We start from the raw sequence: 17,616 nt of genomic DNA on the forward strand, positions 1-17,616 counted from the left end.
TTCAGTAGGCCATTGGCAAAACAAGATTACCAATTAAATGTGATGTCAATAATTATTAATTATAGGAGAACAGATATACTTCAAGTCCAGTAACAATAGTGGGAAGCTATGCTTTCTTTCAGAGACATTTCAGTGCATCTACTACTTGAAATGCAGTGTATACTTTATCTTAAATATTTATTTAATGGAAATCATGCCTAAGAAGTGCATTCAGTTGTCCTTGAATACTAGAAATTGAAATTTTGTGTCTGCTCAATAACTTTCTCATCACACTTCTTGTATTTGCATCCGATTAATGTTGTTACCAATAGGATAGAATAGCTCATATGGAGAGTTTGTGTGCCTAAGTGTGTAGTTGATATACACTAAAGATAATGTTTCTCAGTGTATCTTCAGTAATGATCTCATCTTCTTAGTACTTATCTCCTTTTTCCCTAGAGTAACAGCTATTCAGGGTGGAAGGAACAGACAGTTCTTCATGTGGACTTCTGGAAAAGTATTGTCGCAATATGACATGAAATGAACGATATTCACATGCTGAGATGTTCAAGGCAAAAAAGAGTGTGTGTATTTTTTGACTTTGATATTTATAGAATTCCAAAGGTGACCATGGATTGGAGGATGAAATTGCTACCTCTCCAACCACACTGGTCAAACTAACAGTCTATCAATTTTCTTCCAGAGAGGAATGCAAAACAATTATTATTTAAGTGAAAAGTGCATTAGAAACTTCATTACAAAAATGTAAACATCAGAAGGCTTAGAAGAACTTCAGAAGAATAGGGCAACAGAGTATACCTACAGATTGTATAAATTGACCATATATGATGAAATTACTACAGAAATATTTAAAAAAAAGAGTAAGAACAAGGATGCTAGAAAAAAAAAATCTGCCTGATCTGCCTGATGTTTACTGTTGGTTCCAGTTTGCACTTGCTTAACCAAACCTGGTGGTTTGAGTCTGCTTGACACGGTGGGACTCAGCATGGTGTCAGGCACTCCTACAGAGGAGGTGTCACAGGGTAAAGTCTCCAGTGTTTGTTGGAGCACTGCCCTGCAGCTGCAGCATGAAGCCCAAAGGAGCTCCAAAGGAAGGACACAGCCATACAGGGTTTGGGACAGAGAGCTGCCCAGGGCCTCCTGCTGAAGCCAGGGCAGAGGGATGCTGTCCCTGCCTGCACAAGGTGTGCACTGATAGAGGACCTGTGTCACCACTCTGAGGTCAGTCTGGAGGAGGTCAGCCAATGTGCACCATCAGGGAAGAAGTAAAAAGCAAATGAGGGGATCTTCAGAGACCCTGCAGAGAGGAGAGCCTGAACTCCCAACTGCACAGAGGAGAGGCAGCCAGAAACCACTTGATTTGATGGAGGAGATGGGAAGCTAAATCCTTTTTTTTGCAGCAGGAGAGTGGCTGGTTCTCCAGCTACAGGTCTGCAAGTAGTAGACACTGCAGGGTAGTTCCCATGTCCTGCTGGCTAATGGGAGGTAGAAAGTCACATCTCAGTAAGTACTGAAGTCACCTGAGACTGAGCCAGGCAGAGAGGCAAGCACTGCCAGTAGATTGAGGGAAGTGGTTACCCCTCTCTATCAGCATTTGTTAGGCAAAACCTGGAGTCCTATATTCCTGCTGCACCTCAGATATAAGGAAGATACTGAGGAACTGGAGCAAGTTTAGCAGGTGGTCCTCAAGGTGCTGGAGCACTTGTCGTGTGTGGCCTGATAAAGAGAGGACTTCACGAGGACTCATAGCAGCCTGTCAGTACATCTGAAGAGCTTTTCAAGAGGATGGACACAGGATCTTCTGTAGTGAGTCACAGAAGGACAATAAAGAAGGATGTAAACTGACTGGAGACCTCCTGATGTCTCTTCTGATCTTAATTTCCACAATTCATTTTCTATCATCATAATGAACTTCCCCTCACTGCAATGACCCATCCTTGATGTAGTGTGAGTTTTTAACTGAGCCTTGTGCTGATGTACAGTGAACAGTGGTGGCTTTGACAGTGTAAAGGTAACTGCTGGTTTAGGACAAAGGAGGAGGAATGTTAAGGCAGGAACAGAAGGGTGAAATATGATTTTGTAGGGAAAGAACTTTCAAAGTGTTCAGGATTCTGGAGTCAGGAGTGGAGTAGTTGAAAGCCATCCAACAAGGGAAGTGTTCACAGAATTCTCTGGGTTGGAAGGGGTTCACAAGGATCATCAAATACGACTCTGAAGTGAATGGCCTGTAGAGGGACTGAGCCCACAAGCTTGGCTTTGTTAGCACTATGCTTTAACCAACAAAGCTAATCCAAATGTTTCCTTTTGAGGAGTAAATACTGCCAAGAAATCCTTTGGTCAATGTGAGGGTCGTAATAATGTCAGTTTTAATATGTGAGACTGCATTATTAGTATTCTGCTGGATGCAAGTGATTAAACATGAGAGAAATAGCTCCAAATAATATTTCCTGATGGAGGAGGAGAAGCTGCCCGTAGAGCTGTATTCTGGATGGCCTTCCAGATTTTATAGGGGTGTTGTTTCACATAATGGGGAGATTTTGGGATTTTGTCAAGTTACTTTGTAATTTTTTTTTCATGCAAGAACCTTCCATTTAGCTTGGTAGCAGACTAACCACCTTTCCACTTGGGTTTCTTGCTGCATGTGGTCTTGAATGCTGCTGCTCAAATGCTGCTGCCTCTTGTGTAGAAGAGATTTCTGCTATGAGGGCAGACAAGGGGCTTTTTAGCATTTTATTAATTTTCAATCAGGGCAAAAGCTGGACTTTTCCCAAGGGGGTCAATGTATCATTCCTTTTCTGTTTTAAATTAAGCAAATTGTTATTGAAAGAGGATCAGCATCTCAAAAAATTTTCTTCATTGCTCTGACCTCAACTACCACCTTCCATTTGACAGATTTTAAATGATCAAGTGTTGCACCACTTTGACTTCTGCTGTGTTGTCTTCAATCTCATGGCTGCAAACATTCCCAAACCCTTGTAACACAGCCGATGCAAGTGGTTTCAAGAGAGAGAAGCAATGAAAACAAGACATGATTAATTTAGGGTACAAATTAGAGAAAAAGACAGATTATCTCTTCTTCCTGTGGCTGCCCTTGTCTGTCTGAGCTTTTGAATGTAGTTCAAATAAAGGTATCAAAGGTGGAAAAGTATAGCATAGCAACTGTAGCTTTTGGGATCACTGTGGAACTTCTTTCGTAATGCACGTAGTGGGGTAGTATCAGGAAGCAAGGCTGGATGCACAGAAATTCAAGCAGAAAGTCAAACTCAGCTGAAATTATATCTTAGTGAAGACAGAAGCCAGTGGACAGCAGGAGATGAACAGACTGAGACTGTCCCAAAATATTGTGCTGTTGCTGCTCTCTGGATCAGCTAGAAACCAAGCAATGTTTGCTGAAGTCTTTTGGCTTTTTTCCTTATTTCCTCTCTTCTGTTCCACATGCCTTCCTCCTCCTTTAACTAATCTGGTATTTTGAATTTCATATCCAAACAACACTTGGGTATGATTTTGAATGATTTAAGACATCGCTTTTGGGGTGATTAACAAATGTTCTTTTTTCATTAGAACTTTATTTTCTTGTCAGCTCAACCTCAAATACTTAGACTGAGCTTTAGACTGGCACTGAACTAGAAAGATGATAGCAAAAAAAATTTGGGTAAGGCCTTGGGCATGGTGAGTTGTTTTTTCTTTTGGGCTTCTTTGTTTTGGTGGTTTTCTTTGGCTGGTTTGGTTTAGGTTAGTTGTTCTTCTTATTTTTTTTTTTAACCCTCAGACTAGAGATTTATGCTTGGAAATTTGATTTTGTCTTTAAATTATATATATGAAATTTTCTTTTTGTTTAAATAGTCTCAAATAGTTTCTTCAGAGGTTATATATCTCTGAACAATACTATCACATAGTAGGTTCAGAGATTATATATCTCTGAACATACTATCACCTAGATTAATAGGATTAATCTATTCTATATAATTCTAGTGTACATTTTTCTGCAACTCTTGTCTTATGAGTCTGCAGTGATAACTCTTCATGGTGTTCTTCAATTCACCCTTCCTCCACTTTGTCCTTACAGCTCAATGCATTTTCCAATCATACTTCATAGTCACTTGGGTAGACAACAATGTATTTGGGAAAGGGCATTTTTGTGTCAAGACTGTCAAATGCGTTATGAGATGTGCAGTAACTGGGATGGGCAGCATAACTATTTCAATTTTTAACACAGTCTAATAATAGAAAATACCCAGGAGTATAAAGTCAGGGACAGTGGTACCAGTGAAATGCATAAGAGGTCTTGGTTCTCTCTTGGAATTTTTTCCAACTTTCTGGACAATAGTGTTTGGAATTTATGGCCCTTTTAAAAAAACTTTCATTAGGGAATTTAGCTCCAAATGCAGTTACACAGACCCAGCAATTATCTGGGCTTACATTAATTCACTACCAGTGAGAGAAGAGGAGTTGGTAGCTTCCAGAATCTTTAAATATCAGACCTACTCAAGAAAGTGGAATTGTGACTGTGGCAACTGAGTCAGAAGAGGAACAGCTCCCCTGGGTTTGAAGGGAGCCAAAGCCTACAGATGTTACCAGTCAACGTGTATTAAGCACACCTGCAAGAGTGGCAATCGGGTTTTACTGTCCCTTTCCCTGGCCAGGGAAAGATGAGAAAAGCTTGTACTGAAGCCAAAGGAGAGGGAGGCCTGGCTAGTGACATGGGAACTTGTATTACTACAGATATGGAGACACCACTGTGTTATCACTCTGTAGAGCTGGCTGAAACAAACAGGATTTCTCTTCTGGGGAGGGGGATGATTTCAGGAAATGATTTCTAGTCTGGGAAGGTGAATGTGTGATAAGCATGTCTAGCTAAGTTCAAGGCCATACCTGGAGAAGTGAGAGAGATGCTTAGTGATGGGACAGGCTAGGGGAGCATCTTCATTTCTGCTTGAGGAGAAAGAATGAGATCAGCTTCTCCTAGCAGCTGGCAAGCTTGAGATATTGAAAAATGATGGGAAGTCTGGTATAGACACAGGTGCTCCTGAAAAATGATAAAACTGTTTGCATATTGATGCCACTCACAACTCAATCCCAATTCACTGCAGATGGTTCTGATTTGAAACTTGTTTTTATACTTTCCCTCTTCTCTGTAGTTTAACAGATACTCAGGATGAACTTGTAGGATAGTTACTTTAAGAAGAACTGTTCCTTCTCTGTTTCCAGCTCAGAGTAGGAGGTCTGCCAGTCTGTTGTGCAATTACAGCTTCTAAAAGAGTTTATCATGTTGTAGGAAAACTGTACCAGAACAACCTGGGCACCACCAACCTTGGTACAACCTTGGAACAACCTTGGTACCACCAGGCTTAGCTTCTCTGGTCAGCTCTGCTCTGTGCTGCGTTTGGCACTCTGCTCCATTTGGCACTCTGCTCCACAGTCACACCTTGGCTTTGTCTCCCTGCATCTTTCCTGCCTTTTGATCTTCACTGTATCTGCTTGAGCTACAAAGACTGTAGGCACAGCAGTGCTAAAGGCTACTTAGTCCTTCTTGTTGCCTGGAGCACCAGAATTTTCCCTCACAGTTTTAAAAAATCATATGTGTGTGTGTACAACCCACACATGTAATGTCTGGCGCTGGCAGGACCTTGACCTCCTGTCAGGACGTGTGCACACACAATCTCTGGGTCAATTGTGAGCCTCTCCTAGAGAGATCCTTCTAAGAGGACTTAATCATATTTAATTAAACTTTTTCTAGCACTAAACAGTATTTTCCCTTATTCATTAATTAAATACTTGCTGCCATGTACCTTTCATCACCAGGTTTCTTAATTTCCTAGTATTTGCTCATATAAGTCAGTTTGTGCTCTGTTCTGTTGTGTGAATTATCTTCAAATTATTGTAAAGCCTTTCCTGTGTCTGCATTTTTTCTGCTTTCTCAGAAGGTTATTCTGTTTATAGGCTGAGTTCTTAGAAGTTGCCAATGCTCAGTCTGACTTGAGATTTCAGTATTTTGATTCTTAATAAAGTTAAGCCAACGCTACATGTCTAGCTAACTTGTCCAGTGATGCATTATGGTTTCCATTCTATAATGTAGTCCAGAAGCCTTTAATCTATTTAGCTATTTATACTGATAGCCAGTAAAAGATATCCCTGGTTTGCCTTTTTCTCAATCTTTGCCTCCCAACACAGTCTCGTTACTCTCACTGAATTGCAGTGCTGAGACTCTGAATGCTTTTGATCCTTGCATCCTATTATTTTGTGCTTGGGTGAATCTATTTCTGTGTAATATAGAAGTATCTATTATGTAGAAGTGGAAAAACAAATCTCGGACATCTCGTAAACCACACGTTTGTTATATAAATGAAGTGATTTAGAGGTCGTCTCCCAGGTCATCTAGGGAAGGTTCTTTTCTCTAGGTTTGTACCACATCTATCCAAGTCATGCCTGATGCTTCTGCCCATGTAGGGTGGGGGAGCCTCACTGGCACAGAGTGACACAAGCCTTTGGCAGGTGGGTCTCACAAGGTTTCTTGGCTTGCTTGGTGTTTGCTGCCCTGTCCAAATTAGGATGGTGGTAAGGTAGCCCAGCTCAGGGTGAGCTATCTGAGACTGTAACAACCTCTTTGCAGGGAGACCATGAGAATTTTTTCTTCTTGCCATGCACTCCTGACCCTTTCAGTATCACAGTGTTTCCTACTCTAAAATGAAAGACTCTTTTCTGGATGATTAAGATAAAATATTAGGCTGGCATAAAATTGGGATCATTATGTTAACACTAGCAGTAAAAAAATCAGTTTTTAAACAGCTTTAGAGTACCTAGTGAGTTTGATTGCAGGGAAGTTGGTGATGTTATTGGCTAAAACTTGGAAACTTCAAGTGCCTTACCTTTGGCCTACACATCTAGTGCTTGCCTGAAATTCCTGAGTACCTGATAGGACATAAGAAACCGAATGCACTACAGTCTCTTTTCAACAGCACTGTACTCCAAGTGTTGGAATAAATTTGAAGATTAATCTAAAAAGCATTAGTATTTTGCATGATATCAGCTAGTTAGTGTTGTTGTCAAATCCTTCTGTATCTTTTGGTTGTTCTTTTGGCATTGCATTCTGTTCAGAAGCTCTTTTAACTTCTCCCAACTCAAAATGTTCTGTGAAGGGCAAAACCTCTCATATCCTGGGCTCAACACTCCCCTCAGCAATTATTCACTGAGTAACTCTTGCAGTGGGGCTGGGGTTAAAAAAGCACTTAAACATTATTCATTTTCTTGACTGCTTTCCAAAACAAAAGCGCTCATCATGAGCATCTGAGCTGAGAAGATAATCTTTGGTTTGCTGTCAGCTGTCAGCGCGCCATCAGCGCCCCGGCTGTGAGGGGTGTAGCTGGATGCACGGGTATGTGCTGCTGGCTGGGGAAGGTGCAGCCTGGCAGCTGCCTCCTTTCACTCCCCAAGCTCACAAATATTCACTGGTGCTAACTTGAATGATGGCAGACATGGCAGACGTGGCAGAGAGCTTGGCCTCCTGCTTGCTGCTGGGAATTCATCAAGGCAAATCTGAGCTCAGTGGTGACTGATTTGCCCAAGTGATCCTGCTGAGTTGGAGGGGAGAGGCAGGGGTGTTATCTCCATGCTGACAACACTGAAGCGAGGACCAAGTGTGTATAACTGGTTATTGGATTCATATGGGTGCTGAACACAATGCTTGACAAGATTAAAGTGCTCTGTTCCTGGAAGGCTGCTGCTCTCAGTGCAGATGTCAGAATCAGCCAATTTAACCTTTTCTTAGGGAGTAAGACCTGCAAATGTGGACAAGTCAACTAGGAATGCACTTCACAGGTGATTCCATATTTGTCGTTGTGAATCATTGGTATTTGTGGCTTCCTAAAATGATAGAAGACTGCTGGAGTCACTGTATCATTGCCAGCCATTTTTAAGAATTATACTGTAGACATACATATATTAAAATTCAATGTCCGTATTATCTTCATCTGGTGCGGTTACTTTCCCCCCTCCTCTTTCCTTTAATTTTGTTCCCTAGGAAGAAGTATGAAGTTCCCAGAAAAGTAGAATGAGATCAGGGATAGGGCAAATCAAACTCACTCTTTTAATCAGGAGATGTCAGTCGCTTCTGTATAATGTCCTCTCTTTTTAAAGCTAAGATTATTAAGTGCTAAAGTTTTCCAGACTCTTCTAACTTGGTGCATACTCTTTCTAGACTGAAAATAAATAACAGACAAAGAACACAGTCTTCATGCACATGATTGACCTCTATTTGGTGTTAATTAAAACTGGTGACTGAGCTATTGAAATACTATAGCTTATAGAATTCACAATAATCTGTTTACACTAATAACTTTGACTTCTATACTCACAAGAGGGCAGAAACAATTAAACCTCTGCATAAATAGTAACAATTTCTATGTGAGCACGTATACAAATTGTATAATAGAAGTTGTGTTAATTCTGTGTGCTTTAAAAAATCTTAACCTTAGAAACTTTGTACAGTAGAATGGATGAGTTGTGACTGAATGCCTTTCTACCTTTATTGTGGCATCCACAGATACCTATTCCTCATATTAATAGCATTTCTTGCACAATATTCCTGATATATATTCAAAAGTACTAGAGGAAAAATGACTGTTAACCATGCCAACATTAAGTCATTACTAAAACAAAACAAAACAAAACAAAACAAAAAAAAAAAAAACAAAAACAAAAAAAAAAAAAAAGAAATGGGAGGGAGGGAGAAAATCATCCCAAATGTCTGGTTAAAGGTAGATGGAAACATTATCTGCTTTCAGAATAGAAATTAGAGAGCCAATAACCTTTCCAAATGAAATTATGTTCCTTGTTCTGGTATATTGCACCCAACTTGACTCACAAAGGAATTTGAAAACAATCTTCTGCCTGGCAAGCATTGGCAAGATGGCTGGGGAGGCATGACAGAAAATGGTGGCTGCTGTTGCTATTTTGAAAGGAGGAGCTTAGTATTAACCAAAATCCATGGCAGCTCTGGGCCAGGAATGGCTTAGTGGCAGTACATAGTTTGCTGAAGGTCTCTTTGTTCCTGACAGGTACTGCACATGCTGAAAAAATAGTCAGAATTCAATTTCAAGGGAGCCTTTAGCTCTGACTTCTCAGTTCTTTTATTTGTCTTTTTCCCTGCTAAAAGCACAGAGAAGGAGAGGTGGCAAGAAGCCTGCAGGCATTCAGGGAGAAGCTCCTTTGGCTCACCTTCCTGCAGAGGACATTGTGTTTAGAAGTATTGCAGTCTGTGACTTTCATTGAGGGCTTTGTCCTTGAGCAATCCAAATGCAGCTTTCTGTTGTTTGAAGTAGTACAGAAAACTGTTCAAAGTACACTTTTTTACCCAAAAAATGTTTTTCTACCAGGGCATATAGCCTTTTATTAGTGTCTGTTTGTAAGTGACATAAGGCATTTGTTTTTACTGGAGGCATCCAGAACATGATTTTTTTTAAAGCATCTACTCCTGTAACAGTAATTCCCCTGTGTGCTTTATAACTCTTGTTTAGGAGATGGAAAGAATGTAAAGTTACCATGGCAGAGAAACCCAGCCTTTCCTTTGTTCATAAAGAATGTGCTTGTTCTTCAGGTATTGCTGCTTGGGATGGATCTGCATGTTTGTGGCTGCCTACCCCATCTTTGTCCCAAAAAGTTGCTTCCCTTGGGTAGTGAGGGTGGAGCTAAAGTTTAATCACTTTTGTTTCTCAGATTTTGAAAACTATGTGTTATTGCTCTGGGGACTGAGCTTCTCCAGAGACCAAGCCTGAAAAAAACCAGCAACTTGAATTGCTGCATAAATCAGAGAGAACTAGCTTTGTTCTCATGCCTCAGTGTACTTCTTGATGACCTGTTTTTTTTTTTTTTTTTTTTAATTTCACTTTTTCTCATATTTCTTCTATTCTGCAATTCTCTGTTATGTTCTTTTTTGTGGCCTCATGCCTTTCTTACTCAGACCATTTATCTTACCCTTCAATATTAGAAAGAGGCTGCATATTGTTTGGATATATTTAAGCATATATGAAATGACAGATGTCAGCAGAGACAGACTCTGTCATATGGGAGGACTTAGCAGAGCATCACACTTGCCCCCCAACTTTTATTCCTTTCCCTTACCTTCCCTTTCAGTGTCACTGCTACTGCTGGTGGTACTTGTCCACACATTTGGGATTAACTAAAACCTTTCATTTTACTTTAAGGCTTTGCCACAAGCCACTTCCATTATAGCAGTGTTAAATTTCTTTAATCTGGCATATTCTTTAAGCACACCATGTGTGCTGATGGAGCTAGGGAATAACTCAGGCTTCATTCTTTCTCTTTATTGTACCAGATATGACATGCTTGTTTGACTTGCCTTGCCATGCTCAGGTCTAATTGGATGCCATTTTAGAGTCCTCCTCCAGCTTCAGTACAGGCTCTGTGGCTTCTGTTACTAAAATTCCAGTTGTGTGGTCATGTGTTAAAGTTGGAGTTTCAGAGTGATCCATCTGCCAGGTCTGCCATGATGGGAGCTTCTCCTGAGCCTGCTCATCCCTTTTCCTCACTGCCTTTTGCATTTGTGAGATAGGCTTCTAAGCTCTATAACATTTTGTGTCTGTTTTGCTCTTATCTGCTTTGTGTCTCCTCCAAAATGATTCGTTTTCTCATAATGTGCAGTACTCCTCAAATTCCTGTAATTCTGCTGCATAGTTTTTTACCTCTTGCCTGGCTTGAAAAGCTATTAAGATAAACAAGACAAGGCAGGCTTTATGCACCAACTACTATCAGAAATTAATTTATCTTGTTTTGTTTTTCTTCCTGCTTAAGGACACAGCACTGCTCTCAATCTGTTTCTGTTGTCCTGCATGCTTTCAGAGACCTTCGACTCTCATGAAGCCTTTTACTGCTCAATTACTCTAATCAAGCTGTTTCCCTGGCTATGCCTAGACTCTGCAGCAGGAATATGCCTCAGAGTCTGCCTCTCAAAGGGAGCCTGGTGACATGGCATGCTTGGCCTGGAACAGGAGCTTTTCCCAGCTTTGAAAATAAGGGAGTGGAGGGAGGAAGATATCACCCACTCCTAAAGGTGAGGGTAGCTGAGGTTGTTGTTAGTAGATCCCTTGAGGGGCAGATTAGAATGAAATAACACTGAATTACCAGTGTTTGTGTGTGTGTGTATATATATATACAAGAAAGAAAGAGAAAGGAAGGAAAAGAGTAGCTAGCAGAGAGGAAAGACACCACCACCTCCTGTTGGACTGAGTGATGAGCCAATGGTTGTCATTTTGAAGTCTGTTGGTCGAACCAATGGTTGCAGTCTTGCTCTGTCTCGGGTGAGGGAGGCCCATGAAACACAGAAATCTACAGGTTAATATAGGTTCACATTCAGGTGGGAATGCCCAGGTGCCTCCCCTGGGAGGGGTGTGTGTGTTTAACACTCTTGCAGCACTGTTGTTCATGCACAGTCCTCTGGCAGAAGGCCCCAGCAATAAGTCTGGGTGCACTTTGGAGCTTTTTGATGGTTTAGGACATCATCAGTTGTCTATCTACGTCTAGGATGTGCAATTTACCCTCATCCTTCCTGCAGCAGCCCTTGTGCTCCCTGGATCCTTTGCTGACCTATTTTGACTCCCTGAAAGGGCAGGAAAAATGCCTCTTTTTCCTCTCCCTCACAGCTCAGTTGTAATTAAACCAGCTGCTCGGTGGAAAGAGAGGGGATGATGAGTAATGCCCTGTCACCATATCTTGCATCCTCTGCAGAGAGTTTCATTTCCAAAGTGCAGAACAGTGAGAAAGCATATGCACATAATGGCATAAATTCTTTTTTTTAGGTTATGAGACCAGTTTTCCAGGAGTTATGGTATTTAAAGTAGTTCAGCCTAAATTTCGAAATTTTTCTCACTTGTGTGTTCGCAGTGATAAAATTGTGTGGTCATGTACCTTGTATTCTGAAGCCTGCTGTCTCCTTCAGTGCAAAGAACAGGCTGGGTGAAAGAGAACCATGGTCTGCTGAACTACTTTTCCTACTGTAGCAGCTGTATCCTGACAGGAAAGCTGCCACTTAAAACACACCCTGTCCCTCCCAAATCTGAGTTTGTTTGTACCTGAGTTTGCTGGAAAATTGGGCTAACCTTTTTCACATTGTTTACCAACTAGAATGGCTAAAGGCCTGTTTATGCTGGCTGCTCATTGTGTAATTTTATATCTTTCATGGAAAAAAGAGAGCTGCTGCTTAAAGGTAACAATTAATTTTCTTCCAATGAATCACAAACAGCTCTTTTGGGGAAATCTCAACTCTAAGCCAACAAGAAATTCTGGGTATGTTTTTGCAGACTAAAGGTAGATTCAGTGCAGTGTGTGAACAGAAAATATTACCAATTCTCCTTACTTGCTTATAATTTGTTAGTGTATAATTGTCTTAATAAATAATAATGTGTTAGAAATGATCAAAAGCAAACTTGACATTTGAATGATAAAGGCCTTTTACAGATATTTTGCATTTCCTATTTTTCATAAGATCATTTTTATATGAAAGTGATATGTGTAAGTATTTCAAAATTCTTGAATAAGGTCCATTCAATATCTCTGCTGTTTTTTGTTCTTAGGCAGTTTTCCAAAAGCAATGAACACATTTGGTGTTGTGTATTCAGGCTTGATCCCTCTGCTATTCTCTTCTTATTTTCATGGTTTGCCTTTTAGGTGTCTGCCTTCAGGAATCATGGCCCAATGCCAAATGTCTGTTTTGGTTCCTTCCCCACTGCTCTTGTGACCCTTTTGCTGGCAGTGACAGAATCAGCCACAGAGATTACTTCACATCTGCCCTGGAGGCCTGGTCATTTCCATTTTCTGTGAATGCTTCCTGCATGGGAGCTGCTCCAAGCCATGTGTTACATTGATGCTCAGAGTGACTCTACCAGAGCACACCTTTGAAATTTAGGTATAAAAGTTACCTGAATCTAGAAGACAGGTAAGAGACAAGTTCTCTGTCTCTCTTCCTAACTCTGACTTGCTGCTGTTATTCTTCACTCTCCACCAGACAAATTCTGGCCCTGTTCCTCCTATATCCAAAGCAACAGGAGGAGGAACAGGTCAGGCCTTCATCTCCCATGATCACTTCTTTGCTTTTCTGTCCCCAGCCTCCCAGCAAAGTGCTGTTGCTGTGCCTGGACCAGCAGCAATGCCACAATCTGATGTTTTAGTTGAGTCAGGGATGCTGTGTAGAAGATTGTCTGTGGCTGCTTCCAAACCATGGGGGACCACTGGGAGTTTATTACTTCCTTTTGCTAAGCAGAAGTTCCTGGTGCCAGAGACTCCATCGTTTCCTCACTGGCCTCCTGCAATGCATCCATGGATCTTGCATACTGCTACTGGAATTGGGCAGCAGGTGCTGAATTAAAGGATTCATCTGCCAAGAAGAAAAAAAATGAAAAAATGTTAGTTTTTTTTTTTTTTTTTCCCCCTATTCCTTTGTGTTTGGTGAGGAGAGAAGATGCAGCAGGTGCTAAAACCACAACTGCTGCCTTGGGGGCTCTCGTCCTGCTTCTGTTCCTGCCTCTCTGCTCTCACCTTGTTCCTGCTGCTTGTACAGCAGGGCCTTGTGCTTTGCTAGGAAACAGTCTAACACATATTTGGGGGTGGAGAGCTGACAGTATTTTGGAGCTGACTAAAAGGCGAGAAGGGTGGTAGCCTTCCCTTGTTTCTGTTCTTTTTTGGGTTTTTTTTGGGTTATTTTGTATTTCTTTTCCCCCATATGTTTCCTCTTTTTGCTTTTATTTTCACCAGACTGTCTCACACTGTCCTTAGCCAAATTCATGTTCTCTTAAGATTTATTCATCCAGACATAGTAATGCAACTGAGAAAGGATTCTTTATAATATATTCTGCTTTCTCTCTGAATTAATATCCAAATGCTAATATCAATGCTGATGTTAGATTAAAAAATTAAATTTTCTGTTTTTCACTTCCTCTTCAATGCATGCTTCTGCCAATGTTCCCCAATATTCCAAATGCTGTTTCTCTTTTCCTTTTTCCTCTCTGATTAAGCTAATGGTTAAATTTCTGAATTCCTTCCTATCCAAGCATCTCCACTCAGTAAGAAGATTGTCCAATTATTTTGGCTGGTGATAGTTATAATTATATTCTGTGGTCACAAGCAAGTGTAATTAGGTTTCTAGTTTCATGGTATAAGTTCATCACCACAGCCATGAGGGAAGACTTCCTAGGTGTAGGATGCTAAGAAATTGATTAGAGTACTATTTTATTAAACATTTAAATGTGACACATCCTGTCCTGTTGTTATAGCTGTGCACACATTTATGTTACATTGTCAGATGCTATAAAATTTGTGGTGGCATAGTCTCCAGCACCATTTTGGAACCCTTTTATTGCTACCAATCATTTTGGAATGAGATTTTAGGCTTTGCATTAATTGATGTCTTTCTAACATCATCTTTCACAGGAATTTATCTCTGATTAGTAGCCCATAGAGAAGAAACAAAGTATATGTGTGGGTCTGGAGCAGAAAGATGGAAAATGACAGGAACTTACATATCCGTTGTACTGTACAAGCACAACTTTTCCCTTGTGCAAAGACAGTCTGGACTTGACACAGCACTGTAGGCCTCAAAAATATAATGTGGAATTAAATCAAACCTTCAAATAATTCAGTAGTTCTAGGATTGTTCTAGATTTGCACATCAAAAATCCCAGTGATAATCACATGAAGGATTCAGCTTTTCGTGTCTAAGGACAGCACTCAAAAGCAGTTGGTCGAGTTCTTTTTAAAATTAAAATTAAAATGTAATAGCTTTGTAAGAACACGATTTTTTTTAAACTGTCTTTGTTCTAAGCATACCATTGCACAACACAGCCTTTGATTTTCTTCCACTAATTTGAGACTACAATATCCTTTGAAAAATCAGGAGAACTTTCTAGTCTTCATCCAATGAAAAGACAGAGGAAATATTTCTGAGCCCTCCAGCTTACATGCAAAGCAGTCTGAAAAGGGGTAATATATACAAAATATTTCATTTATTTTAGATTTGTTCTTGTTTTAGTGATGGAAGTTTATAGATTTAGCAAAGTGCAAAATTAGCCCTGAGAAAAATAAGACCTCTGTTTCTCTGGTGGGATGAAATTTCATGCTTTTTTTGGCATTGGTTTTACCAAGGTAATAGTTCTCAGTGTAGCTGTGTGATGGTAAAATGAGGAACATAAAGTCCTGCTTCCAGATCTGCTCCGGGCTGGTGAGTCTGGGGATTTCCTCCTGTTGCAGTGATATTGTTTCTTATCTATTCCTGGTATAATTCTTCAGAGCTTTAGCGTGCCAGTGGTAGTGAAATTAATGGCTAATGACAAATTGTATGCATGAAGGATTTGTAAAGCCCTAGAGCATGATTAGACAGATTGTTAATTTTAAGAATACAAAGTGATCTCTTGATATAAACCTACCTTCCACTGAGAGGATCAGTGAAAGTAAAGTACCTTTTGGCTTAATTGTAACCAGTTATACCCAGAGGAAATTAAAAAAGAAAAAAAAAAAAAGTAAAAAGAAAAGTCATTATGAGAGTCCCTGTGGATCTGTGCCTGAGTGCTGGGGTCTGCTTCAGCATTGCTCTGTGCTTTCTGAACATCATAGTTGCCAAGGTGTGGGGAAAACTCCTTTCCCTTGCTCCAAGCTACCTTGATCAGCTTTGCTTTAGTGGATTGCAGGGAGCAAGTGACCTGTGCATGAAGGTAGGTTATGTGGTTAGCAAGGATTCAGGGAAGGAGGTGCTTAGTTTGGCTTAGCAGGTCTGCTCTTCAGCCGTGTGCACTCTTCAGCCACGTGCACATTTCCCTTTATCCACTTATCTAGTTGTCCTGGTTTAGGGCAAATTTGGGAGAAAACCTGCAAAGGGGGCCCCTCCAGAAAGCAAACCCACATGCCCTCTCTCCTCAATGAGTTCGAGAAGGATTCCTCAGAGACAAGTGGAACAACCCTGTTTATTTAACAGGCACAGCCCCCCCCAGCACACAAAAGGAGCAATACCAGATGACACCACATTTTCACTGCTCTGAAAAAGATGACAAATTCAGAAAGTCTCTCTTGGGGGTGGTTGCTGTGTTATCAGTCCCTCTGGTGCTGGGGTAGCTGCTGCAGAGTCAAAGTGCTAACTCTCGGTGTTCCCAGGTCCCAGTCTGGAGCAGGTTCAAGTGGTTCCAAAAAAGGGAAAGGAGAAACAGTCCAGGGAAAATTTGGACAGCTTAGATAAACTAACATGCAGGAGCAAAAGCAAGAGCAAAGCAGGAGCAAAGCAGAAGCAAGAGCAAAGCAAAAAGAAAAACCGCACTGTGTACTGCCTCATCTCTGTGTCCCACCAACCGTGGGGGAGCAGGATGATAACAAAACCAAAAACAAAACAAAAGCAAAACTTTCACTCTTCAGAGCCAGTCCTGAAGACACAGAACATAATATCCAGCATAAACGGAACACACAAATGGGGATACAAGCATCATAATGTCACTCCAGGACCCTAGTGGATAAAGGGAAATGTTGATTCCCAACTTCCCTCCTGATGCTTGCAATTGTGCAAGTTCCGTGGTGCTGCTGGTGGCTGGAGATCTGTTCCCGGGGGCACTGGATGTGGGAAGGTCACCTTGAGGGAACTCCTCCCGTGTGCAGGGAGGGAACAGAGCAAAACCGAGTTATAAGCAGCCACAAAGAAATCACTTCATCAGAAAAGGACATTTTGATTCAAGAGTTTTCAATGGTCTGCCATTGAAAAACCTTCCAATAGTACTGAGCTCATCCACACGTGCTGAGGATGACTTTTATCCTCAAGGGTCAGAAGTTTTCATAAAACCTAAAAAGTACCTGGGCCATATCAGTCCAAGGAATAGGAATCTATGACAAGTTCTCAGAAAAAATGTCTTTTGTTGTAGCCTTAATATTTTTAAACAGTTTCTAGGAAGATTTTTTCATTTTAGATTTTTGTTGAGAGTGGAAAGAGAAAGGTCTTTTAGGCTATTCATCTGCAGACCTGTGACTAGGAGATATCAAAAAAAGCTGATTTATTCAAACATGGTGGTGATGTGGGATGAATAAACAAAAGAATCATACAACTGCAGGAAGACACATTTGGTTTTGTGGTAAATATTCAGTATTTTCTCCTGATTAAATATGTTATTCCTCCTGATGTAATTTTATGTAAAAACAATAAGCTGGAGTTAGCCCCATGTTAAATAAACTAAACTACAGAGTCAAAGAGAAACAAATCAAATATAAAAGATATAAAATTACTTTAGCCACCTCTCAGTAAACTTATCATCAAAGAATAAAACTCCTTAAGAAGTCACTTTTGATTGATTAAGACACTTGTAATTTCATGAGCTACTGTAACAAAATTTAAGAGCACAATAGATTGTAAGGAACAGATTGTTGTTCAGTTTGTTGGCAGTTCTGAAAAAGAGAAAAAACATTCCAGAAATGAATATTTCAAGTGCATTGCAATTTGTTTCAGGTCCATCACCACTTCTTTTGATCTGACATTAATTTTTTGATTCTGATTTTTCTTTTGAGTACTTCTAAAAACAAAAAATGAGGTGCCTGATGTGAAGAACTTTATTTTTTTGACTGCTTTTCTTTTTTTATATGGAT

General features: G+C 40.4%; 1 long non-coding RNA gene across 5 annotated transcripts in view; it reads left to right on the forward strand.

Moving 5' to 3' along the window:
- LOC134420044 (uncharacterized) overlaps positions 1-17,616 on the forward strand; it is a 126,567-nt gene that overhangs the window by 24,643 nt on the left and 84,308 nt on the right. The window contains exon 2 of one of the 5 annotated variants that reach the window (XR_010028229.1): positions 12,679-12,946. The exons of the other annotated variants lie outside the window; for them this stretch is intronic. This is a non-coding gene — a long non-coding RNA (uncharacterized LOC134420044). The remainder of the gene's footprint in view (positions 1-12,678; positions 12,947-17,616) is intronic. 5 annotated transcript variants of the gene reach the window in all.

This window comes from Melospiza melodia, chromosome 1, assembly GCF_035770615.1.
Source record: "Melospiza melodia melodia isolate bMelMel2 chromosome 1, bMelMel2.pri, whole genome shotgun sequence".
In the NCBI taxonomy this organism is placed as follows: domain Eukaryota; kingdom Metazoa; phylum Chordata; class Aves; order Passeriformes; family Passerellidae; genus Melospiza; species Melospiza melodia.